The following is a 27,588-nucleotide window of genomic DNA, read 5'->3' as shown; positions in this document are numbered from 1 at the left end:
GGAAACAACATATGAATAATAGGGGTTCTAGAACAACAGGGAAAGGAATAAGCATTAGAAAATCATTAATTCTTTATTGTTTAAGTATTACATGAGTCTCCTTTTTTTATAGGTTGCACAATCTGTTTGATGTGTTTACATCTCTGGTTCTGTTTTTGTTCATCCGTTAATATTGTTCATTATATTCTACAAATGAGTGAGATCATGTGATATTTATCTCTCTCTGACATTGTCATTGGGATTTTTAGGGAGATTTATTAAATCTGTATATTGATTTGAGAAATATGGAGATTTTAACAAAAATGGGTGCTGGATATTGTCTTTGACATCTATTGATAGGATCATATGATTTTAATCCTTCAATTTGTTTATGAGATATATCACATTTATTGATTTGCAAATATTGTGCCAGCCTTACATCCCTAAAATAAGTCACACTTGGTCATGGTGTATGATTTTTATAATGTAAGTTGAATCCAATTTACTAATATTTTGTTAAAGATTTCAGGATCTATGTTCATAAGGGATATTGGCCTCTAATTCTTTTTATTTGGTATTTTTATTGGTGTGAAATTAGTATAATACTGGTCTTGTAAAAAGAGCTTGGAAGTCTTCCTTTTTGTTGATTAAAAAAAAAATACTTTGAGGAGGGTAGCTGTTGGCCTTCTTTGAATGTTTGATAAGACTCACTTACAAAGCCATCTGGTCCCTGATTTCTGTTTGCTGAGAGCATTTTTTTTTTTTAAATCAATGCTTCTATTTTATTAATTGTTATCAATTCCTTTAGGTTTTCTCATTCTTCTTGACTGAATTTTAGGAGATTCAATGCTTCTAGGAATTTGTCCATTTTGTTCAGGTTGCTCAATTTACTGGAATATAGTTGACCAAAATATTTTCTTACACTCTTTTGCATAAGGTGATGTCAGTTATTACTTTACCTCTAATTTCTGAACTTATTTGAGTTCTTTCTCTTTGTTTCATGATGAATCTGGCAAAGGTTCATCAATCTTCTTTATCTTTTCAAAGATCTTGTTTCATTGGTCTTTTTCATTGTTCTTTTAGAGATTAAGCAATTTACTTCCATTCTGATCCTTTCTTGCTCTCTTTCTATTATATTTCTTTTAGTTGTATGGTTAGATCATTTATTTGAGATTTTTCATGTGTTTGTGTGTGTGTGTGTGTGTGAACTTCTTTCTTGGTTCTGCTTTCAAAGTCCCACAGATTTTTGTGATACATGCTCATTTTTATTTGTTTCTAGGAAGTTTTAGATATCTTCCTTGATATTATTGGTAACCCATTCATTGCTTAATGACATGATATTTAGCCTCCATGTATTTGGAGGTTTTGAGTGTTTTTATTTTATTTTATTTCTAGTTTATGCCATTGTAATTTGAGAAGATGTTTGATTGAATGCCAATCTTCTTGAACTTGAGAACACTTATTTTGTGCCATAACATATAGTTTATCTTTGATAATGTTCCATGTGCAATTGAGAATAATGTATATTCTACAGCTTTAAGATGAAATGTTCTGTAATCATCAATTAAATCCATTAGATCTACAGTGTCATTTAAATTTGCTATGCACTTGTTGTTTTTTTTGTCTGGAATATCTATCCAGTGATGTCAGTGGGGTATTAAAACCCCTTACAATAACTGTAATGCTGTTGATATTTTCCTTAAAGCCCTATAAGAGTATATATATTATATATATATTTAAGGCCCAGTGCACAAAATTCGTGCACAGGGGTATGTCCCTCAGCCCAGCCTGCTCCCTCTCCAATATAGGACTCCTAGAGGGATGTCTGACTACCAATTTAGACCCAACCCTACTGGGATCAGGCCTAAACAGGCAGTCAGACATTCCTCTCAAATCCAGGACTGCCAGCTCCCAACTTCGTGCTTGCCTGCCTTCCTGATTGCCCCTAATGCTTCTGCCTGCCAGCCTAATCACCCCTAACCACTCCCCTACAGTCCTGATTAATGCTTAACTGCTCCCTTTCCAGCCTTATTGCCCCTAACTGCCATCCCATGCAGACCTGGTCACCCCTAAGTACCCTCCCCTGCAGTCCTGGTAACAGCTAACTGCCCTCCCATGCAGGTCTGGGTTCCCGCTAACTGCCCTTCCCTGCAGGCCCAGTAGCCCCCATCATCCCTCCTCTGCCAGCCTGGTCACCCCCAACTGTCCTCCTTTGCAGGCCTGATCTCTCCCAACTGCCCTCTCCTGTTGGCCATCTTGTGGTGGCCATCTTGTGTCCACATGGGGGCAGGATCTTTGACCACATGGAGGCAGCCATCTTGTGTGTTGGAGTGATGGTCAATCTGCATATTGTTTTTTTATTAGATAGGATAGAAATCTGATGCATAGGTGGGGGCCAGCTGGTTTTCCCTGAAGGGTGTCCTGGGTCAGGTTGGGGATTCCCTTGGTGTGTAGGTGGCCTGGGCAAGGGACCTGTGGTGGTTTGCAGGCCAGCCATGCCACCTGGTGACCCAAGCAGAGGCCCTGGTACCTGAGATTTATTTACCTTCTATAATTGAAACCTGGTAGTCTTCAGTGGAGGTCAGGGCAGGCCAGGAACTTTGCTTCCTTCATCATTGGGGAAACCCATACTTCCTGCTCACTCTGTGGATGCAGGCATTTTTGTTGGGATTTATTTATCTTCTATAATTGAAATTTTATAACCTTCAGCAGAGGGAGGACTGGGCCAGCCAGGGTGTACAGGAAGCTTGGCTTCCTCCATTGCCAGGAGATCCAACCCTCCTGCTCACTCTGTGTCCTCAGCCATCTTGGTTGGGTTAATTTGAATACTTGTTCTTGATTGACTGGTGGGTTTGGTTTATGGGTATAGGGGAGTTATAGTCAATTTGCATATTACTGTTTTATTAGATAGGATATATACTAGAATTCCAGAACACAAAATTGTGTGGCACCACTCACCCACTCATGCCACACTACACTCACAGCCCTGCCCACCCGTGCTCTTTGCTCTGCGCATGTAGCCTCCTGATGACCAGTCTTTGTTCATTATGGCATCACAACCACTGGGTTTTAAATATTATGTAGTGTCCTTTTTTGCATGGAGTAGGGTTGTCCCTCACCCCAGCCTGCACCCTCTCCAATCTGGGACCCCTCAAAGTATGTCCCCACCAGGATCAGGCCTAAACGGGCAGTCAGACATCTCTCACAATCTAGGACTGCTGGCTCCCAACTCCTCATCTGCCTGACTTCCTGATTGACCCTAACTGCTTCTGACTGGCAGCCTGATCACCCCCTAACCACTCCCCTACCAGCCTGATTGATGCCTAACTGCTCCCCTGCCAGTCTGTTTGCTCCAAATTTCCCTCCTCTGCTGGCCTAGTCACCCTTAATTGTCCTCCCCTGCTGGCCTGATAGCCCCCAACTGCCCTCCCTTGCATTCCTGATCCCTCCTCTGCTGGCCATTTTATGGTGGCCATCTTTTATCCACATGGGGACAGAATCTTTGACCACATTGGGGACAGCCATTTGTGTGTTGGAGTGATGGTCAATTTGCATATTACTTTTTTTTTTATTAGATATGCTTATTATTATTATTATTATTAATTTTTAGGAAATACTTTATTTCACCCTTCATTTTAATGATAGCCTTGCTGGATTAGTCTTGGTTTCAGATCCTTGCTTTTCATTACTTTGAATATTTCATGCCATTCTCTTCTGGCCTGTAGTGTTTCTATTGAAAATTCATCTGAATGTCTTAAGGGGATTCTCTTGTAGGTAATTGACTATTTCTCTCTTACTGCCCTTAATATTCTTTTTATCTTTAACATTTATCACTTTAATTATCATGTTTTTTGTTGTTTTTGTTTTTGTGATTTTGTTTTTTTGCGGGCCTTTCTGGGTTCATATTGATTGGGAATCTCTATGCTTCCTGAACTTGTGTGACTTTTTTCCTTCATTAGAATAGGGAAGACTTCTGTCATTATTTCTTCAAACATGTTTGCTATCCCTTGCTCACTTTTTTCCCCATATGTTGCAAATGTTATTATATTTTGTGTTGTCCTATAGTTCCCTTAAATTGTCCTCATGCTTTTAAAGTACTTTTTTGCTGCTCTGATTGAGTGAATTTTTATACCTTATCTTTCAATCTGCTGATTTTATCCTCTGCTTCTAATTGACTCTTACTTTCTTTCAGTGTATTCTTTATTTTAGCTATGTCATTTTTCATTTCCAACTGGTTCTTTTTCATAGTTTCTATGTTATTTTTCATGTCTGTGAGCATTTTAAAAACCATTAATTCATGTTTGTGATAAATCACTTGCTTGTATTTTATTTAGTCCTTTTTCTGGAGATTCCTACTGGCTTTCATTTTGGGCCTGTTTTTTTGTTTCATAGTCTTTGTTGTTGTTTTTTGTTTGTTTCTGTGTTTTGGATAAGACTGCTATGCCTCACAGTCTTTGTGGGGAAGCCTCCATGTTAGAACCAGTGGTATAGTTTCCTTGATATTGTGAGCTGGTTGCTCTAGGAATGTCTCTGTTTGGGTTGTATGGGGTTTCTTATTGTATTTGAGTCTTGATTGTTGTTTTCCTGTTTGTAGGTGGGCTCAGTCCTCAGGATCAATGACCGTGATACTCAACCCTTATTGCACTGTGCCAACTGCTGTACAAGTGCTTTGGGCCTGGTGTTTGTGGAGCTTACTGGATTTTTCCATAATGTTGAGTCTTCCCCCTCGGTGTGTTATCTCCTGGACTCCCAGGAGATCCACTGGTGCAAGCTAATGTGAGTCATTGCACTTTGGACCTTTTCTAAATTTTGTGTATTCTTCATCAACCACCTGAACAAACTTTGAAATGTCAGAGTAATCTTTGTCATAGCTGAGGGCACAACCATGACACCAGAACCCATTGTGTCTTTTTCAATCTGTTTTAATATTGCTTTGTAGCTTTCAATATATATGTATTTCACATCCTTTGTTAATTCCTAGGTTTTTCATTCTTTTTATTGGAATTGAAAAATGACTTATTACTTTCTTTTTCTGAAATTATCTTTTTAGTATATAGGAATGCAGTATATTTTTGTATTTTAATTTTATATTCTGAAACTTTACTGAATTTTTTATTGTTTCTTTTTTATATTTTATTTTATTGTTTAAAGTATTACAAATAGTAGTACTTATATCTCCTTTTTTTCCCAATTGACCATCCATCAGCCTCCCATGACTTTTTGTTTGTTTTGGTGGAGTCTTTAAAGTTTCCTATTAAATATATAAACATTCATGCCATTTGGGGGGAAAAATGACACTTTGTTTCTTAATTACCAATTTGATGCCTTTCATTTCTTTTTCTTGCTTGATTGCTCTGGCTAGGACTTCCAGTTCTAAATTGAATGAGTGGTGAGACTGGATACATGCAAATACAACTATAATGAGATAACACCTCACATCTGTTAAATGGCTTGTTATTATCTGTTAACAAAGCAGATAATAACAAGTGGCAGAGAGGTTATGGAGAAAAAGGAACACTCACTCATTCCTGGTAAACTTGTACAGCCACTATGGAAGCAATATAAAGGTTCCTCAAAACATTAAGAATAGAGTTAACATCTGAGACAGCAATCCCACTTTTGTGTATGTAAAAAAATATTAAAGCATTTATTGGTAGAGACAAATGCATCCCTATGTTCATTGCATCCTTATTCACAGTAGTCAAGACAGAGAAACAAATGAAGAGTTCTTTAATAGATGATTGGATAAAGCATATATGTTATATATATATATATATATATATATATATATATATATATATATATATATATAATATACATACATACAATGGAGTACTACTGAGCCATAAGAAAGATGAAATACTGCCATTTGCAATAACATGGATGGACCTTTATAATATAATGCTAAGTGAAATAAGTCTGACAGAAAAGTTAAGGATCATATGATCCTATTGATATGTGGGACATAAATCTGAAAGTAACAAATGAAGAAATAAGAAAGCAAACAAATAAAAACTCATGAACACAGATCACATATAGTTGTTATGAGAGGGAAGGAAAGTAGATGTTAGTTAATGATAAGGAGGTCAAATATGAAGATAACAGAAGATGATTTAGTTTTTGATGGTGGACACACAATGCAATATGAAAATTATATATCAAATAAATGTGTATTGAAACCTATGCATCTTATTAACCAATGTCATCCAAAACTTTAATAAAAAGAAACAATATGAAGGCCAAAAATAAATAAATAAACACTTCTTTTTTTTCTTATAGAATACAATAATGAAGAGGCAAATCCAATAGTTGCTTTTCATAGAAAAATGGAGTAAATTCCAATCATTCCATATTTTGGCCTGATCACTGTGAACACAATTGTGCAATAAGACATCAATGTAAATTTTGAACTTTGTAGAAAATGTACAAGGTGTCATGATTCTAATACCCTCTTGTCCCTGAGACTCAAAGCATCATTTCTATATTGAGAGGAAGCTTCTTCCATGAACGTAGAAAAAGTCACTTTAAAAAAAAACCTATACTTTTAATTTTACATCACATTAAGAAGAAAGAAGAAAGATATAATGAGTAGAGAGAACAATTTATGCCAGGTGCTATTTTGAGGACTTTACAGAAGAATAAGTTTTTACATTACTCATTTTGTTGATTATTGTTAATTTTAAATTGGCCAGATACATTAATAAGAGGTGTTTTATAAACCACAAGCAAACCTCACTAACTTTTGTAGAAAGTGATTTTTGGAAAATATCTAGATTGTATTTTCAGTGAATGATTATCCCCGAAAATAGGCAGCCACAACAGGCAGACTGCCTGGCATCAGGTATCTCTTATGCAATTTAAAAACAGTCCATGATTGTCCTGTTTTCCACAACGTTCCCAAACTAAGATCGTGGTATCCTCAGTACTTAAAGGAACAAGGCCTCTCTTACTTTCCCACCCTTGTAGAAAACTGAGATTTATAGCATACTTCTGAAAAGTGTACTCTCGTAGGTTACAGAATCTTTCATGCAGTAGAGCAATGTTTCCCAAAGTGTGGTACGCGTACCTCCAGGGGTACGGAAAGAGTTTGGTGAGGGTACGCATTGCACTGGAGTTTGGTGGGGATATGCACTGCACCGTGCTTAGCTCCGCCTAATTCTACGTTCTCATGAGTATGAGGGGTACCCAGCCTCATGAAAATTATAGAAGGGGTACACATATGTCAAAAGTTTGGGAAATACTGCAGTAGAGGATAAACAGGAGTCCATGTTCTTGGCCTTATTAACTAGAGGGATCTAGCATTTCTGTAATATAAACTAAGGATCTTCTTAAATATCAAATGTAAAGAAATATTAAATATAGAAAAATCATCAAAACATTGCTACAATACTAACCATTAAAATATAATTTGAAAATGTCTCTGGGGTCACCCATTATCATTAAGTTAGACATAGCACATATCACTGAAAATATAGCTAAGGGTTAGATTTAAAGAAGAAAGAGAAATTTTTGAAATTGGACTTCTCTTACCGACATGAAGAAGCTGTGGAAAGCATGATGCAAGCAGCAAGAAGGGAGCCCCAGATTTTATTTCCACTGGTTCTAACAGTAAGAGTCTGCAAAGTAACATAGCCTCAGAAAAGGTGGTTTAAGCACATGTCTTTCCCCTTCCTCCCATACATAAACTAAAAGCCCAGTGGTCCCTCAGCGGGCCTGCACCCTCTCCAATCTGGGATCCCTCTCACAATCCAGAACTACTGGCTCCTAAGCACTCATCTGCCTGCCTGCCTGCCTGATCCCCCCTAATCACCTCTGCCTGCCTGCCTGATCACTCCTAACTGCCTAACTGCTCTCCCCTCCTGGCCTGATCCCCCTAACTACCTAACTGCCACCTTCTCCTTTCTGCCTTCTCCTATGGTGACCTCTCCCATGGCCTCTGCAAAAGGGACTGTGGCACTGGACCAGCCCTCACAGCCACCAGGGCTGCCTGCCCTCGGCCCTTGCAGCCACTGTGGCTTTGTCTGGAAGGACATCAAGATGGAAGTCCAGAAGACATTGGGCCTAATTAGCATATTACCTTTTATTATATTATATATATACACATATTATATTTATTATATAATAAAAGGCTAATATGCAAATTGACTGAATGGCAGAATGACCAGTTCTTCTATGACAAGCACTGACCACCAGGGGGCAGATGCTCAATGCAGGAACTACCGTCTGGTGGTCAGTGTGTTCCCACAGGGGGAGCACCACTCAGCCAGAAGCTCCTGCCTAAACTGTCAGTCAGACATCTCCCGAGGGCTCCCAGACTGCGAGAGGGTGCAGACTGGGCTAAGGGACCCCCCTCCAAGCACACAAATTTTGTGCACTGGGCCTCTAGTGTATGTGTGTATATATATATATATATATATATATATATATATATATATATATATATATATATATATATATATATACCAGTGTTCCTAATGACCAGAACAATCAAACTACTCATCGCCATGAAGTGGCATTGACCACTTCTCGGTCCTTTCCCCACTGGTCTGCCAGAGGGGGCGGGTGGGACTGGCAACTGGCAAGCAGCCTGATCTGTTGGTCCCTCCCTCTGACTGGAGGCTCTCATGGATTAGCAAGGTGAACGGGGAAATCAATTGGGGTGGGTGGTGGGAGGACTGTGCTGGCTGTCTGGCCCTTGGGATCACCAGCTCAGCCCCAGCTGCTTGGGAGCTCAGGCCTGTGGGAAAGTGGGCACCAGCAACTTCACCTTCTTTTGCGGGTGCCTGGCAGGTGGCTGATAGGACACGCTGCCAGCTCAGGGCCGCTCATACCAGGGCGAGAAGGTATGCCTCAGGCCCCAGCAGCAGTGGCAGTGGCAGTGTGTTCCATCAAAGGCCGGCCCAGCACATGCACATGGAGGTGAAGTCTCTGCTCCCACTTTCCCACAGGCCTGAGCCCCAGAGCAGCTGGGGATGAGCTGGTGATCCCACTGGCCTGACAGCCCAGTGGCAGAGGCGACATTCCACCTGGGGACTGGCCAATGGGCAGAAGATGGCCCTGACTTACAGGAGGCTAGGCCAAGCTTTTCTACCCACACGATATAATCGTCACTGGGCCTCTAGTAGATACATATTTATTGATGTAAACAAATATCCATTTATTTTTTTTAAGTCTTATGGGTATTAACAAATTTATTGATAATACATTAGAAATAAAATGACGCTGTAGCCTGTTTGGCTCAGCGGATAGAGCATCGGCCTGCAGACTAAAGGGTCGTGGGTTCAATTCCAGTCAAGGGCACATACTCAGATTGCAAGCTCAATCCCCAGTAGAGGATCAATGATTCCCCCTCATTGATGTTTCTATTTCTCTTTCCCTCTCCCGTCTGCTCTGAAATAATATATATATATATAGTTAAAAAGAAAAATGAAATGAAATGAATATATAATAACAATTTATATTAGGTCATACACAACTAATGAACTATTAGGTTGTTGATGCAATGACTGTTCACATCTATAATAATACAAGCATACTATTCTAATTAGATCAGATATCCTTCCTGACAAAGCCATGGCTCTGAGGGCCACACCCCTTGCACAGTTTTGTGCATTGGGCCTCTTGTTTGATAATAATTACTGGTGAAGATAATCACGGTGTATATTTACAAAGTTAAAGTGGTTTTATTTGGATATCAAATTATGACCTTTTTGCTTGTTTCAGGCTACTTATCCAAATATTTTAACAAATCCTTTAATAAATTTCTATAGCAATAATAATAATTTATCTTGAATATATATTACTAAGTGAAAGAAGTCAATCTTAAAAGGCTATATACTGTACAATTATAACTACATGGCATTCTGGAAAAGGTAAAATGATGGATACAGTTAAAATATCGGTAGCTGCCAGGGGTGTGGGTAGGGAGGATGGTAGGATGAATAGATGGAGCACAGAGGATTATTAGGGCAGTGAAACTACTGGGTATGATACCATAGTGATGGATACATGTCTTTACACATTTGTCCAAATCAATAGAATGTGCACAAGAGTGAACTGTAATGTAAATTTTGAACTTTGGATGGTAATGATGTGTCAATGTGGGTTCATCAATTGTAACAAATGTACCACCACTCTGGTGGGGGAGTGTTGATAGTGAGGATGGCTTTTCATATGTGGGGGCTCAGGGAAATGAGAACTCTCTTTATCTGCCACTCAGTTTTGTTCTGAACCTAAAATTATTCTTAAAAAATAAATTCTTGATAAAAAATAAAACAAAATACATTCATGTTCTCCTGGCTGGGTAGTTCAGTTAGAGCACCATTCCAACCCATCAAAGTTGCAGGTTCAATTCTAGTCAGGGCACATACAACAGATGAATGCATAAATAAGAGGAACAATAAATCTATGTTTCTCTCACTCTTTCTCTCTATAAAAATCAATCAATAAAAAAAATTAAAAATACCCAGAAATGTTAATATGGGTTTTATTAAGGTATGTTAGTTAAAGTAATAACTCTAGTGTTGTTTCCAATAAGCCTTTAAACCCTAGCCCAATTTTAGACTATTTTTAGCAATAAAAAATATAGTTAACAAGATTGGTAGCAATCAACATCATCTTATATTTAGAGCCTTACAGATAAGTGTTTTACATGTTTTATGTTCAATCTCTGAAACTCATATTGACATATGTCATATTATGTTTCTTACAAATGTGAAAACTAGGTGTTGAAGAACTTAAGAGCCTTACCAGAAATCACACTGCAGTTAAATACAAAGCCTGGATCAAAATCTATATTTATGTAACTCCAACTTCACTTTTTTCTCAACCTAGAATTAATTCACTGTCCATCCATTCACAAGCCAGTATCTTCATGTTAACAATGAGGAAACTCAAGGTGACATTTCTCAAGGCTTTATTAATGTTTCTTTTAAAAGAAGACAATCTATCTTCACTTTGACAAGTGGTGAAAATTGTTTTCATAAAAATTTAACTCCCCACTGTGTGAAGGCCTTCATCTGATTAGCTATAACCATCCCTTGATTTACAAAAGCTATCATTTGGGGACAGTAACTTTTAGAGGCATCCATGATATTGTGGAGTGCTTGTCAATGGCCTTATATAATTATAGTCCAGTTGGTTCATGCAGGGACTATCTAACCACTCAGACACTTATTTTACTATCAGCCTTGATTTAGCTTTAATTAAATAATAATTTATTCAGTACCTCCTTCAAAGAAGCCTCATGTGATTAATACTCATACATCATTTCAAGTGCCTGTACATATTGTGGAAACTCAATAGATGTTACTGACTAACTTCATCCCTGGTGGAAAGAGAAATATTTTTGAGGCAAATATCATGAAAATAAAGCTAGTGGTGGAACTGAATCAGTTGATCTTCATTGGTTAATATAGGGACATAGCCAGGCAGCAGATGAGAGCTCTTCAGAGCCATGTACTATCAGAAACAGCTGCATAACCTCAACTTCCTGTGCTCACTGGCGTATTTTCCTTGTCATTAGGAATATCAGCTATGACCTTTTCACAAACTGGGTGGCATTTGACACAGCAGGCTTCCCTGGGGGAGAGGTGAGTTAGTTGTAAGGTGACCCTGGGCTTGAGGCCCATCAGCCACTGTACGTTAGTAGCCCTTCTCTTAAACACTGGGGTTCATATAGGGAATGGTCAGTGCATGCTGTTGTCATTAACAACACTATGTTGTTTGTTTCTAGGGAAAGGAGTCAAGATGCATCTGCAATGAAGAGAGTTCACTAGCTCCAAGCACACCATGTGCACTCCACAGATAAGGATATAAACACCAGCGTATAAATAAAACATACATATAACAAATGGAGGCAGTCAGGTCACACGCGTGCCATACATACAAAGGAACAAAGCATTAACCATAATAATCGAGAAATTCAAACTGTAATGAATATTGAAGAAGTGACTTACCTATACCAAAGGGTCAAATAGATAAAGAGCCTTTGATTTATTACCATAATTACCGCTAGGTAAATATACAGCTCATAGGAATGAATAAAGACAAAAGCCCATCTTTCCTTTCCACCTTTGAATTCTTTGGGATGCAGAAATTACTCTGCTCCCTCAGCTTGTATTCCAAGATCTTTCTACACTCTCTCTCAGCCAAAGACCACTATGACTCCTCTTCGCATGAACATATATCTCGTGTGGTTCTCATCTAAGGTCAACTGTCAGCTTTACTTCATCAGAGAGTTCCTTAAACCCCTGAGCGCTAAGGCTAAGGACAGGATAATGGAGAGCAACAGTTATATTTTTGTCTTTAAGTGAAGTTAGAGCTCCATCAAAGTCAGGCACTCCGAGCTTTGCCTTTGTCCGGATTGTCTTTTCCCTTACCCTTCTTTGTTATAATGCTTGCTCTACACATTCAGAACCTGTCTCAGTTTTGAGTTCTATTCTAAACCTCTACCTGGATGATTAAGCTCTGATTATCTGCATCAGAATTCACTGGGTGTTGAGACAGAAAGCCTGACTTGGTCTTGGTGTTTAACCTGCACATATAATAATGGACTCATGTTCCAATTTCTCTAGAAAGCATACCTGTCCAACCCAGTTTCAAGAAATTTTGTTCTTCTTTCTGAATGATTTTATTTTTCAGAAAAGGCAGCAGAATCATTCCTATATAAACAGCTTCCATAAGCTTCTGATAAATTTATTAAAAATTGCAAAGCTGTGGGGTTGGGAAAACTTAGAGAAGCTAAACTATATAAATATATATACATAATAAAGGCCATCTCTGCCTCTTGTTCCACCACTTACTCAACCTTCATAACAGAAGAGGCTGTGACTGAAATAAATATTTAGAATTCTTAAGCATCAATAAATAATATGTTACAAATGATAGATTCTCTAAAAGTTTTCATTACCATTATTCTGCATCTGGGTAAAGGACAACTCTAATTTAGCAGCTGTTCAAAGCCCCAAACCCTTAAATCATTTGACTCCTTTTCTTCTCTCCTATCCTATCTCAAAACCCTCAGCAAACCCTCAGCTTTATCTCTGAAATATGTCCTCCAGCACAGCCCAGTGGTGGAGCATCAACCTATGAACAAAGAGATCAAGGTTGGTTCGATTTCTGGTCAGACAAATGCACAGGTTGCAGGCTCATATCCCAATAAGGGGTGTGCAGGAAGCAGCCAATCAATGATTCTCCCTCATCATTTATGTTTCTATCTTTCCATAGCCATTCTCCTCTGAAATAAATTTTATATATATATATATATATTTTTTTTTTTTTTTTTAATTTCCATTTGCCCAATCATCAGTGATCCGCGATGTGGAATATCTTTTCATGAGCTTATTGATCATTTGCATATCTTCTTTTGAGAAATGTCTGTCTAAGCCATTTGCCCATTTTTAATTTGATTTATTTGTTTTGTGTTGTTGAGTTTTAGGATTTTATATAGCCTGGATAATAAATTTTATCATGTATATAATTTGAAAATATTTTCTCTCATGCTATTTCCTAATATTGATAATGCCCTTTGATCACATTTATTTTAAACTTCGATGAAGTCCAGTTCATCTTTTCTTCTTTTTGTTGCCTGTGCTTTTGGTGTCATATCTAAGACATCATTATCAAGTCTAATGCCTTAAATGTTTTCTTCTTTGTTTTTCTATGAGTTTTACACTTTTAGTTTTTACACTATATTGTTTAATCTATTTTCACTTGTTTTGTGTTTCTTATCAATGTGTGTTCAAATTTATTGTTTTTGATGTGAATATCCAGGATTCTAAGCACAAATTTTTGAAACTTGTTATTTCTCCATTGAATAGTCTTGGCATCTATATTGAAAATCGTTTGGTCGCAATGAGAGGGTTTATTAATGGCTTCCTATTCTATTTAGTACAGATATATCTATCTATATTTATATCTATATCTATATCTATATCTATATCTATATCTATATCTATATCTATATCTATATATATCTTTATCCCAGCACAACTCTGAGTTGACTATATAGTAGCTTTCTAGTAAGATTTGAAATGAGGCAGTATGAGAGTATGAATCTTTAAAAAAAATTTTTTTTTTTTGCAAGGGTTTTTGGTTACTCCAAGTCCCTTATGAGTCCAAATGAAATTCAGGATTTTTTTTTCAATTTATACAAAAAAATTCCATTGTGACTGGAAAAAAAATTGAATCTGTAGATAACACTAGGCAATTATTTCATTGTAATAAGATTAGATTTCCTAACCCATGAACACAGGATATATTTTTATTTATTTATGTTTTCTTAAAATTTTCAATGTAAATTATAGTTTTCAGTGTATAAGTCTCTCTCTGGTTAAATTTATTCCTAAGTATTTTGTTTTATTTGGTTCTATTATAAATAGAATTGCCTTTTAAATTTTCTTTTCAGACCAATAGGTTGTTTAAGGTGTATTCTGTAAACTCCACAGATTTGTGACTTTCATTCTGTTTTTGAGTTTTAGCTCCATTTCATTGCTGTCACTAAATATACCTTGTAAAATTTCAGTATTTTAAAAAAATTTTGAGACTTGTTTTTGTGGTCTAACATATGGTCTATCTGGAGAATGTTCACAGTGCACTTGGAGAAAATTGTGTATTATTTTGTTGGATAGAGTGTTTTACATATATATATATATATATCTCCAGGATTCTAAGCACAAATTTTTGAAACTTGTTAGTATTTTGAAACTTGTTATATATATATGTATCTGATAGGTCTATTTTTTATAGTCTTGTTCAGGACTCTATTTAGTTATTGATTTTCTATCTAGAGGTTCTATCCATTATTAAAAGAGGTGTATTGAAGTGTCTGACTATTACTGTGGAATGCTATTTCAGCCTTTAGTTCTGTCAATGTTTGCTTCGTGTACTTTGGGGGCTCTGATATCTGGTGCATGGGAGCTTATAATGGTCTATCTCCTCAGTGAATTTACTCCATTTTCAATATACTTATCTTTTAAAAACATATTTGATGTAAGGTATTGTCTGATTAGTAAGCACATATGTATTTCAGTTACTACTCACATGAAAAACATATTTTTGTTTATTAAATTTTAGCCTATCTAATTCACCTATTTAAATCTAAAGAAATCTCTTACAAACAGAAAATAAATGGATCATAAATGTTTATCTCTTCCAATTCTTACATTTTATTTGAAAAATTTACATTTATATTTCAAGCAATCACTAATAGAATAGATATTACTTCTATCATTTTGTTTATTTGTTGTATGTATCTTTTATAGTGGTTTTTTTTTTTTTACTACTCCTATCACTGCCTCTTTCCTTCATTTCCATTTGCATGAAATATCTTTTTCCATCCTTTACTATCAATCTCTATGTTTCATTCTGAGGTGGGTCTCTTGTGGACAGTATATATATAGATCTTGTTTTTATATGCATTCAGATATTCTGTCTTTGCTTGGAACACTTAAGCAATTTACATGTAAAGTGAGTGTTTATAGGTACATATTTATTACCATTTTATTTCTTTCTTCTAATAGAAGTCTCTTTAACATTTCTTGTAATACTGGATTGGTGGTCATGAACTCTTAGTTTTTCCTTTTCTGGGAAGTCATTTATTTCTCCTTGATGTTAAATGATGTCCTTGATGGGTAAAGTAATCTTGGTTGTAGGTCTTTGCTTTTCATCACTTTGAATATTGTATGTCAGTTCCTTCTGACCTGCAAAGTTTCTGTTGAGAAATAAGCTGATAGTCTTATGGGAGGTCTCTTGTAGGTAACTGACTGCTTTTATCTTGTTACTTTTAAGATTTTCTCTTTGTCTTTAACTTTGTCCATTTTGTAATGTGTGCTGTTGAGGGCCTTTTTGGATTCATCTCTCTTGGGACTTTGCACTTTCTGGACTTGTGTGTCATTTTCTGTCACCAGGTTAGGAAATTTTAAGTTGTTGCTTCTTTAAATATTGCTCAATCCCTTTCTATCTTCTCCTTCTGATTTGGATATTGTTATGCTACATCTTGTCCCAAATTTTCCTTAAACTATCCTCATTTTTAAATTTCTTCTTCTTTTTTTTCTGCTCTAATTGGGTACTTTCTGCTATCTTGTATTCCAAATCACTGATTTGTTTATATTTAGTTTCATCTAAAGTTGTTTACTTCTAATGTACTCTTTATTAAAAATATTGTGTTTTTCATTCCTCAATGGTTCTTTTTATGTTTTCTATATCATTTCTTATGCTCTTGAAATTCTCACTAAATTCCTTGAGTATCTTTATACCATATCTATTGCTTTGTACTTTCTAGCAGGTAGATCACTTGCCTCTATTTCATTTACTTATTTTTCTAGAGATTTAGCCTCTTCTTTGTGTCTTTCTCTTGCCATTTGGCTGCCTCCCTGTGTTTGTTTCTCTGTTTTAGGTAGATCTGTTATGTCTCTCAGTTTTGGTAAGGGAGCTTTAGGTGGTTCTGTTAAATCCCTGTGGGACAAGTCTCCTTGATTCTAAGCTGGGTGCTCCAGGAATGTCCCTTCTTTAGGTTATGTGAACCTTCCTATTATAGAAACCTCTTGATTACTGTTGGCCTATTAATATTAGGGTTGACCTTCAGGATGGCTGACAGTGATAATCAACTCTGACCACAGTGTACAAACTTCTGTGCAGGTGCTAACCACACAAAGAGGAATTTGCCTCAAGCAGGTTCTGGTGCCTGCCAATATCTCCCATTGGATATGCCTCTTATGGAGTCAACTCAATCTTGCACGAATGTTGTAAAAAGCTTGTCATTAGGTGTATTATTTTGGTGACTACTTGATATGGACTCTAGTGTAAGTCAATGTCAGATGATGCCTGTGACTGGCCCTACGCAACTTGTTTGGAGCTTCACATTTTGTGTCTGCTTCTGCTGGGTCTAGGAGTGTGTGGGAAGGACCAGCTGTGCACAAAGGCCAGCTTCCACCAGCAGCAAGGGTGTAGGCAGGTCAGAAATAGCTGAAAACACTACAAGATTCTCTCTGCCTGCCTCTGCCTGCTGGTTGCCTATTAGGCTCAGTCATTGAAAGAGCCTATAGAGACATGTGAATTGTTTGAGTCACCAGGAAGAGCCAAATGATGTTCACTGGATTTATATAGATTCAAACTCGGTGCCAGTTCTATTTCTGAGGCCATTCAGAAAAAATCCCAAAGTACATCAAGGCCAGCTGCCACTAGGCAGATGCCCCCAGATTTCTGTTGTGGGGCCTGTGGAAGTGTGTATTTGGTTGGCGACAATAGGAAAACTGTAGCAGAACAATGTTCAGTGCCTTCAGAGGAGGCCAGGGCACTCACTCCAGGCTGAGGGGCAAGGCCACTTGGGCCTTCACCACTGAGCCTGTTGGATCACCCAGAAGGCTCCCCTCTGTCTGAGGCAGGGCAAAGCAGTCATTTCCAGATAATAGGTATCAGATTGTATATAACAAATTCTATCTGTGTAATCGCTTCTTGACATCCATGTCTGATTCAATTCCTTGATAACTCATCTGCTTCCAAGCAACTAAAGATCTAAACTCTAAACTTTCAATTTCCCAAATCATTATGAAAGTCCTTAATGTGAAGGCCCAATATAGCCCCGCTGCTCTGTCCTGCTCCCCTCTGGGCTCACAGGGCAGCAATGTGGGACTGGTGATGGGACATAAAGAGATGTTTCCCCCGCTGTGCTCCTAGTTTGAATGGTCATTGTGAAAAAGCAGTCAAATAAAACTCTCAGGGGTGACCTTCAGGCATAAACAGAGCTGTTCCATTGTTAATCCAAGTTACCATCTTTTAAGGAGCGGTAACTCTGCCTCCTTTTCTGTCTGTTAATAAAATAAATTATGTAATTCCTTCTACAGTTGATACTTAGCAACAATGACACTTGAAGGGTACTGATTAGGCCATTGTGGAAAGGACTTTAGCCTCCTACCTGCTTCAGGAAAAAAACAATTAAAGCTTTAAATAGGGCTATTTGAAGTGATGTCTAAGTGGTACACATAATTGCTGACTTTTGCTTTTATTTATTTTTATTTTAGAAAAAAATTTAAAGAAACAGCATGCCCACTAGTTATTCCCACCCCACCTTTTCCAACAGAATTAGTATAAATGCATTTCTTGGTTAGATCCTCATGTTTCTGAGGTCTTTTGCAGGACTCATTCCTAAAGAAAGTACTTCTCCCCTGAATGTTGCTGAGGCATGCCTAAGAGATATTGCATGTTTGGTTCTAGACCTCACAAATTAAGTAAGTATTGCAGTAAGGCAAGTCACCCAAAGTTTGGTTCCCAGGTGCATAATATAAAAGTTATGTTTACACTCTACTATAATACATTAAGTGTACAATGGCATTATGTCTGATAAAACAATGTATAAACCTTAATTTAAACCACTTTATTACTAAGCATGCTATTTTCTGAGCCTTGTCTTGCCTTGATGGTGATAAGTGCTGGCTGATCAGGGGGGTGGTTGTTGCAGATTAGGGTGGCTGTGACAATTTCTTAAATGTTTTGATTAATTTTAGAGAGAGAGAGAGGAATTGAGAGGGAGTGGGAGAGAGAGAAACTTCAATGTCAGAGCATAACATCAATTGGCTGCCTCCCGCACGCTGAAAATCCAACAAGACCTTTAGGTGTGTGGGATGATGCTCAACAAACTGAGCCACACTGACCAGGGTGGGGATAACTTAAAATAAGACAATGAGGTTAGCCACATCAACTGACTCTTCCTCAGAAGATTTCTCTGCAACATGTGATGCTGTTTGATAGCATTTTACCCACTGTAGAAATTCTTTCAAAATTGGAGTTAATCCTCTCTAACCCTGGCACTACTTTATCAAATAAGATTATGCAATATTCTAAATCCTTTGTTGTCATTTTAGAAATCTTCACAGTAACTTCATTAGGAGTAACGTTCATATCAAAACCCACTTTCTTTGCTCATCCACAAGAAGCAGCTATCATGAGACTTGAGTAATGCAGTCCCATCTCCAGGCTCTACTTCGAATCCCAGTTCCCTTTTTCTTTCCCACATCTGCAGTTACTTCCTCCACTGGAGGTTTGGGAGTAACTCATGAGAGTTGGAATCATCTTCCAAACCCCTATTAATGTTGATGATTTTACTGTTCCCATGAATCAGGAATGTTTTTAATGGCATCTGGAACTGTGAATCCCTTTCAGTAAGTTTTCCATTTATTTTGTTCAAACATATTAGAGGGGTGTCATCTATAGCCTTATGGAATGTATTCCTTAAGTAATAGTCCCAGAAGTAGAAATTACTCCTTGATCCCCGGGATGCAGAATGGGTCCCGGGTTAACAGGCATGAAAACATTAATCTCAGGGCACATCTTCTTCAGAGCTCTTGGATAGTCAGGTGCTTGTCAGTGAGTAGGAGTATTTTGAAAGAAACGCTTCTCCTGAGAAAAGGGTCTCAACAGTGGGCTTGACTACTCAGTAATCCAGGTTGGAAATGGGTTTTGAGGCTTTGTTGTTCTGTTTACAGAGCAGAGTAGATTTAGCACAATCCCAAAGGGCCCTAGGATTTCAAATACAGTAAGTAATGTAGAGTCAGCAGGTGCAATAATTACAAACAACAGAGTCAGCCTGCCCTTTAACTAAGCCAGGCATTGACTTCTCCTTTCTAGCCATGAAAACCCCAGATAGCATCTCCTTCCAACATGAGGCTATTTTGTCTACATTAAAAATCTGTTGTGTAGTGTAGCCACCTTAACTGATTATATTAGCTCGGTCTTCTATATAACTTGCAGCTTCAATATCAGCATTTCCTGCTTCACCCTATGTAGATGGCTTCTTCCTGAAATCTCATGAATTGACTTCTGTTAGCCTCACACTTCTGTTCTTCAGCTTGCTCACCTCCCTTAGCTTTCAAAGAATTGAAAAAAACTTAGGATTGTTCTCTGGATTAAGCTTTATCCTAAGGGAAGGTTGTTGCTGATTTGATCTTCAATTAGACCACAATAAAATGAGGTAAGACTGAACTTGCTCATCCCCATTACATGTGCCAACATTTCAATTCAAACAGGAGGTAGTTTAAGATCTCAAACCCTGCCCTACTTTACTTGGAGTGCTTGCACAGGATTTACTGATTAACCTGCCAATTTCCCTATATTCTTGAGTCTAATTTTCTGATTCATAGAAATAGAGTTCTTACAAATATATAGCTCTTGAAATATTAATATTTTAAGGAGGAAAAACCATAGGCATCTAATCACTGAGTGTTTGGTATTATAGACAGCCTAGACTTAGAGAAATTAGAGGCAGAAAAGTCTTTACAGAGTAACACGGGAAAAGCCAGTGCTTCCCCCAGAACTCAGTGGGGTTTAAACGCTAGAGTCAGACTGTTCAAGATCAACTCCCCAGGTTATAATTTGTAGTTGTGTGACCTTGGTAATGTTACTCATCTTCTCTGTACCTTATTTTCTTCATGTTTAAATTAGACTTATAACAATAGTAATTGTTTCAAATTATTTGTTACAAGGATCAGTAAGTAATTCACATACATTATTTGGAAGGGTGTTTGACAGGAAAATGTGCTCAGTACACTTCTAGCTGCAGTAACCAGTTAATTTAGAGCCAGGCAGACCTGCCTCAAATCCCAAATCTACTTCCTACTAATTTAACTGCATAGCACTTTAGTTTCCTCATCTGTGAATAAGAGATACAAAGGTTAGATAAGGAATCAATAATGTCATGCACATAGATATATTATTACAACGGTGGACATCTACAATAATATTAAATATTTTTTATAAACATGATGATAATACATTTAAAGTAAGAGGATAATATAAAGTCATTACTGAAAAATAGTAGTTTCCTGTCTCTGAAGGTCTAACCTCTCTATCAACACATTTAGTCTTCAAAAATATGTGAAGCATAGAAAAGAAACCCAAACAAAGTATTTGACCCAGATTAGCTAAAATATTTAGTAGTTAAAATTGAACCCGTGTTTGTAACTAATGACTATAGTAAGTCATCATTTACTGATCATCCTCTTCATATATTGCCTTGGTACTTTTAGAAACATTATTATTTGATGATTATAGCTCCTGCTTTTCTTATTGATAAACCAAGGCTGAGACAATGAACCAAATCATATAGACATTGTAAAGCTTGGCATGCAATGGCTTTGAAAGCAGAAGTGTCCACACAATTTTCATTACATATGCCTCAAAATTAAAGTAAGTGGCACCTTTAAATATTATAAATTTAATTTTTTATAATGTCAATATTATTTTTTCAGGTCCTACATCCTCTTTCTATAAATTGTTACCAAACATTGATACTATTAAAATAAAAATAAAAACTAATTTTATTCTGAAATAAATGCAGAGTACTTAGGAAGCAAATGAGCTTATTTAATGAAATGGTGACTAAAAAAAATCATAGAACACCTGGGGCTCGTCATAACTCAGCCAAGTTTCTCTAAGCAAACAGCCCGGCTGGATATTCTTAAATGGTGGCCAACACAAAGGAAATGACACCTGCTGAGCAGCTGAAAGAGACCACTAATCTGCGCCTCTCTGCTGTTTGAAAAGCCAGAGTTTGGAGGAAGGAGCATGTGTACAGTCTTTTCTCTAGTACCAAGACTTTTAAATGGAGTGAATCTATACTAATAAAAGGATAATATGCTAATTAGACTGATCATCTTTTGGACGCCCTTTTGGGGGTCCTTTCAGACAAAGCCATGTTGACAGGGTCAAGACAGAAGAGATTAGAAGTGATCAGGAAGGCAAGGGGAGAGCAATTAGGGGGATCAGGCCAGCAGGGGAGAATAGTTAGGGTGAATAGGCTGTCAGGGGAGAGCAGTTAGGGGGATCAGGCTGGCAGGCAGGTGAGCAGTTAGGAGTCAGAGGTCCTGGGGGGTCCCAGATTGAAGAGAGTTCAGGCTGAGCTGAGGGGACCCCCTTCTGGTGCACGAATTTTGTGCACCAGGCCTCTAGTGGTTTATAAGTTACTATAGCCTCCTTCATACACTAAGGGCTAGGTAGTGAAATTTTAAAAATTCACAGCCATAAATGATATCTAGATATAATTATAATATTTCATTAACAATAAATTAAATTATAAACAACAAAAACCAGTTTTAAGGAGTAGTATGGCCTGCCTTTGAATAAGCTTCAAAATGTTCCTTTGAACAAATATACTAGAGAAAAAGATCAAGTTTTTGTTGTTTATACTTAGCAAATCAAAAGGAGTAGAATTCTATTTTAAATTTGGTCACTAGTGAAGTCCACCCTACCCCAACATAATTGAATTCAACCACTGTTCAGTGTTCACTCTGCCAGACACCTGCCATTCTGCCTGGCACCAGGATGCAACAATGAATAAGACATGGTCGTTATCCTCAGGAAGCAGACAGCCTGCTCTGGCAGACCTCTAGTCTAGGAGAAAAAAGGGGCAGAGCTCCTTTCACCTGATAACTTGCTTTAGTGAGTAGAGATACATTTTCATAGAACAGTTCTGGATTTCAGACAGGCCCTTGAGATGATGCAGAAATGCACATTTCACTATTATTGTTTACTTTCATCCAGGATTATGTCTGGATTAACTTGACAGGGCAAAAGGCAACTGAAGAACTGAATTCATCTTTATGTATTTAAAACTCATAATAAAATTTATGGAATTTTGCTAAGGTTATAGAAAAATAGGTTAAATCTGATGCCAATGTGCCCATCATTGCAGTCCACACTGCATTGTGTGATCTTATTCCAAATCCAGCAGAAATGCCCCTACACTTCCTACAATAGTATGGTCCACATTCATTGTGGTACTGAGTTCTTGTCTCTGCTGGATCCATAACTTGTGTTTCAGCTCCGTTTTATTTCCAGTTGCCCCCTTCTGATCAGCCCTGATTTTACAGTCTTCCCCTTAACTGCCATCAAATTCTACTGGAAATTGGGGGGTGTGGACAAATTATATTGAAGCAATGCATACAACTTTCAGTTCAATATTAGACATTTCCATATTAAAAATTCACTTTTATTTTCCAAATTCAGACAGTCTTGCTTGTCCTCATCTCTCCTTCTGTGTAATCTTCTCTCTTAATCTGCATATTCCAATCCGTTCATTTCTAATGCAGAGATTTATTCATTCATTAATCTTTGTTCTTTTGTCTAGACTAGAGAAAACTTAGTTGCCTAGAGTTGCCCCTCCTCCAACAAGCATCATTTAACAAAATTTCTAAAAGAAAGATCCTTTGCACTAATTTCAATATGATATATAGTTTTACTTTTCTACCATATGTGAATAAACTGATAATTTAATAATAAAAGTCACATATATTCTTTGTCTCCCAGATGGACTCCACATTCTTTGTGAATGAGAGTGATATTTTAAAGTCACTTGAATAGTCTATTTCATTTAAAATAGCTCCCTAAAAGCACCACTCATCGAAGGCAGAGATTGCTCTACATGCTAAGAGAGCATATGTCATCTTTTTGTTGCAACAGCAGAATGCAAGAGCTAGAATGCTGTGCCAAAACAGATTTTGCATCTGGGCTACACTAGCTGCTTATTATGTGAGTTTGGGATAAATCATTTAACTATTCTGAGCTATTCTGAGCTTCAGTGTCTTCATTTGCTATATTGATTTAATATGTCACAATGATATTGTGGGAATTAAATAAGTTAAAAAATAAATATATAATTTTACAATTATACTTATAATAATTATAATTTTATAATTTTGTTTTTTCTTTTCACAATATATAGTTTATTAAATCAAAAAAGTTATAAAATAAAATATTTTAAATGATTTCCATGCCAATGAAGGGCTAGTGCTGAGAGGCGAGAGTAGGGGGAGAGAGGTTAACAGGAAAAAAGGGAGACATATGTAATACTTTCAACAATAAAGAATTTTTTAACAAAAGTAAATGAAAACTTTGAATTGATTGGGGATCTGGGTGTTTGGTCTCAGTTACCCTTCAACTGACTTGACTTATTTCCAGTGGACAGCAGTGCATTAACCATGTTTCTAGTTCTGTAAATAATTCATTAGCATCTTCTCTGCATGTATATGCTGGATGCATTCACCACCCTGATACTTGAACCTAGTCTCCTGGCTTTGGCCTTGTGTCTCCCTTTTCACTTCCCTCCTCCTTTTAAGAACATGATTTTAAACACAAAATAATCAATCTAGAGTCCACACCCCCAACCACCTCCTAGTATTCCTTGTGGGAGTGATGCCTGAGCTGAGATCTAAAGGATGAGTAGAAGTTAAATGGCAGAATAAGAGAAACTGTCCTTCTCTGAGTATATCACAAGTTGAGGAATGACTAAGAGCTTTGCTCCTTCTTGCTGAACAACCATAGTCTTCTACAAAATCATCATCAGCAACATAGTAAGCAATAAAATAAGTATTTTTAATCTACAGAATTCAGCTCAACTTGTATTATTTTTATGTAAATTTGATAATAAAGACACATATATACTGGTGTGTATCAATGGCCCATGTTGAGTATACTCTATTTTTTTTTAAAAGCTATCTAAATACACAGTGGAATACTATTCTGCTGAAAAAGAGAATGTTACCCTTCGTGAAAGCATGGATAGATCAAAAGAACATTATGCTAAGTGAAATAATCTGATCATAGAAGGATAAATACCATATGATCTCACATATATATGGAATTTAATGGACAAACAAAACTACCAAGCAAAATATTGACAAACTCATAGAGAACAGGCAGACATCTCTGGGGTGGGGGAGTTGAGGTGGAGGGATTGAGCAAAAAAGTTAAAAAGAAAAAGATAGATACAACTCATGGGCAAGGACAACATTGTGGTGATTATAAGAGTGAAGTAGAATAGAAGATGGCATGGAGTGGACAAATGGTGATGGAAAAAATTAAATTAAATACTATCTAAATTAGCAATATTATAATATTATGATATTGAAGTTAAAATGGAACTAAAAAAACATAAAATACTTATTCTTATAATGGACAGACATCATAATGTATACAATATATGTTTCATGTGCAGGTAACTTATTTATTCTTTTACTCATTTATGAAATATGAATGGGGCAGCTACTAAGCTATCAATATTAGCATGTGATGAAGAGTCTCATTTCCCATGCTAAGGCATTTACAACACAGCTGAGGGTACTGACAAAGAGATGCATTACAAACCAAAATGTCCTTCAGAAAATACCAAGGAGGGAAATCATCTCAGAGTCTCAACGGGCATGCTAACGGAAAAGACACTTAAGAAGAGCCCTACCGAATTAAATAGCTCTTTTCACCCTAAAAATCTTGACACACCTAATTGCTAAGCAAGAGAGACAGGCTGAGAACACAAAGACAAGAGGAGACTAGAAATATTGTTTAGAGAAATTTTTGTATAATTCATAATTACAGTCTCAGCAACTATATCTTCATGTTATAAAAAAAGGAATATTGATACCTGGACAGGTCAAATACCTTATTAAGGACAACACAACTAATTAGCTCCTTAGGCAGAACCTACCTCTGCCTCCAGACTCTACAACACATGGCAGCAACTGAAGCCATTGAGGAAAAGTGAAAGTACTGTAACATAACAGTGAGGTATTTTAGGGACATATCCTCACCTTGGAGTCTTTTTTAAGGCTCTGTGTTGCCAAGTTTGTTGGGGATTAGATTCATTTCTCTTCCCCCATGTATCATCAGATGCTGTGCTGGAATTGACCCCTAGCAAAACCCCTCCAGTGACAGGAAAACACCACTGCAAAGAAATCAGCTCATCTGTGGGGTCAGTGCATGAGGAAAGCAGAACTGAAGCCAAGGTGGGAAGAATTTTTTAAAATGTCAGACATGTAGAAAGCAAATACTGTACTGACTTGTTAATTTTTTCTGTCATTCTTTCCACAACATATGCTGGCACAATAGAGAAGCAGAAAATAATTTTTCCAATTTTTGTCTATGACGCCCACACAGGGACAAATGTACAGACTGACTTTTGTTAACTGTGTCTTCACAGAGCTAAGGCAAGCACCCTGAATAGTATATAACTGTCCCTTATTAATACACTCAGTCAAAAAAATGCAATTGAAACTTTGCACTAAATTCATATTGTACTTCCATTTGAGACAGACTATAGTTCCTGTTTTTTTCAAATTTTAATATCTGTTAATGTTGGAGAGGAAAACACAAAACAACCGTTGAAAGCATCCCACCTCCTCAGCCCTGGTTGGACTTTCTCAGATAACCCCGTTATGGCCAGTTCGAGTAGTCATTTTCTCTTTCTCTTCTTGGCTCATCATCCTTAAATGGGTTCTGTGCTTTTTCTTTTTGCTCTGTCATCATTCTGTATTTATTTCAATTATAGCACTGACCACATCATATAGTGATCATAGATTTATGTGCCTTTCTCATCCATTAGACTGCAGACTCTTGAACATCAATTACTATATTTTATTTATCTTTACATTCTGAATATGAGTATAGAGTATTGTAGATGTCAAAGTAATGTGTCAAAGAAGAAAATTAAACACACACCAAATAGCTGTACATTTCATATGAGTTGGGATTACATCATATAGATAGTTGCATCTGAAAGAATTCTGAGCTTGATACAGAGTAGGAACTCAATTAATTTAATGAATAAATATGAGTAAATGGGTGGGAAACTGAGGGAAAAACCATTATATGTAACTAAAAATAAAGAGGATATTAATGTGAATTTTCAAAAAAACAAATTAAGTTTATAGATAATAAGAATGTGATAACTGAGCCTTGTAAAACCCTAAATTTTGGGAAGAGATAAAAGAAGGGGTCAGAAATTGCAGTGAGAGATAACTTCATAAAGATGTGTTACAGATAATTAACCTAGTATGTTTGAAAACAGGTATATTAGAATATTGGCATATGTGTTGCCTAGTTCAGTCAGTCAAACCTACATAAGCTTCAACAGACATAACTTATAAGCCCCTGATTATATAGTTTAGTAAATACATATTAATATACAACTTTAGTCAAGCAAGCACAAAATATATTTTGTCCCAAATATGTAACTTCTGTTAAAGTTAATTAAATGCATTTATCAGACCAGTGGACTTAGATATTGCCTCTCTGTGATCATATAATATGAACAGGATCTTTTTAAGGATATTAGAGAGAACTTCCTTCAGAAAAGCCAGTTGTGCATTGGGACTAAATGGGTCTTACTACTTATTATCACAAAAGACTCTCACTATCTTTGATTTTCATTTTTAAATGCCTACTTTGCAAATATTTAACTCAAAGAATTATTGTTATGACTAGAATCTCAAGTATAATACATTAAATATACTGGACACAAATAACTTTATTATTTATTACATGTATTTATGTATTCTTTCATATATTTATTGTGTGCGGTTCTATCATGTACTAGTAATAGGTCAATTAATTAAATGGACAAAAATCTCTGCTCTTGTTTATGTTCTAGTGGGAAGAGGGAGAAAAATTAACAATTAGTAAACAAAAAAGTATTTGCTTTAACTGACAATTACTAGGGAAGGGCTAAGCCAGGGGGAAAAAATGGTGAGTATCAGAGGTGGAAGAATCTCAATTTTAAATAGGATATTCAGACTTTTAAGAGGATAAAACAGTTTACCATCCAGATATCTGAAAGAGAGCATACAT

Source organism: Pipistrellus kuhlii, unplaced genomic scaffold (assembly GCF_014108245.1).
Source record: "Pipistrellus kuhlii isolate mPipKuh1 unplaced genomic scaffold, mPipKuh1.p scaffold_m20_p_7, whole genome shotgun sequence".
Lineage (NCBI taxonomy): Eukaryota > Metazoa > Chordata > Mammalia > Chiroptera > Vespertilionidae > Pipistrellus > Pipistrellus kuhlii.
The sequence above is the reverse complement of the archived record's forward strand: the minus strand, read 5'-3'. Positions refer to the sequence as shown.